The sequence below is a fragment of the Vigna radiata genome, unplaced genomic scaffold (assembly GCF_000741045.1).
Source record: "Vigna radiata var. radiata cultivar VC1973A unplaced genomic scaffold, Vradiata_ver6 scaffold_7, whole genome shotgun sequence".
Lineage (NCBI taxonomy): Eukaryota > Viridiplantae > Streptophyta > Magnoliopsida > Fabales > Fabaceae > Vigna > Vigna radiata.
In genome coordinates, this window is record NW_014543262.1 from 4,895,121 (window position 1) to 4,895,613 (window position 493).

The 493-nt window shown below is 34.4% G+C and overlaps 1 non-coding gene across 1 annotated transcript; it reads right to left on the reverse strand.

Moving 5' to 3' along the window:
- Positions 1–213: 213 nt before the first annotated feature.
- On the reverse strand, positions 214–286 carry TRNAT-UGU. The gene has a single exon. It is a non-coding gene; the product is annotated as a tRNA-Thr (tRNA).
- Positions 287–493: the final 207 nt, after the last annotated feature.

Below are 493 nucleotides of genomic sequence, written 5' to 3' on the forward strand. Positions count from 1 at the left end.
ATGAAAAATCGTATATAATTCTAAATGAACCGAAATCTACTAAAGTTTTATAGTACAAAGAAGAATTAGCTGAATTTTAAGAATATCCGAATTTATTGTATATAAAAGAANNCAAAAAAGTAGGTTCATTTCTTGATTTCTTCCGTAGAGATCGAACTCTCCCAATTTTTTACTTCTAAAAATAATCAACTATGTAAACAACAAATTGAGAAAAGCCAGTTATCGGATTCGAACCGATGATCTTCGCATTACAAATGCGATGCTCTAACCTCTAAGTTAAACCGGCTACCCTAAACAGCAACCCTAAACCCTAAATCCTAAACCCTAAACCATAACCCCTAAACCTTAAACCCTAAACCCTAAAACCTTAAATCCTAAACCCTAATCATTAAACCCTAAACCCTAAACCCTAAACCGTAAACCCTAAACCTTAAACCCTAAACCCTAAACCCTAACCCGAAACCCTAAAACCTTAACCCTAAACCCTAACCCT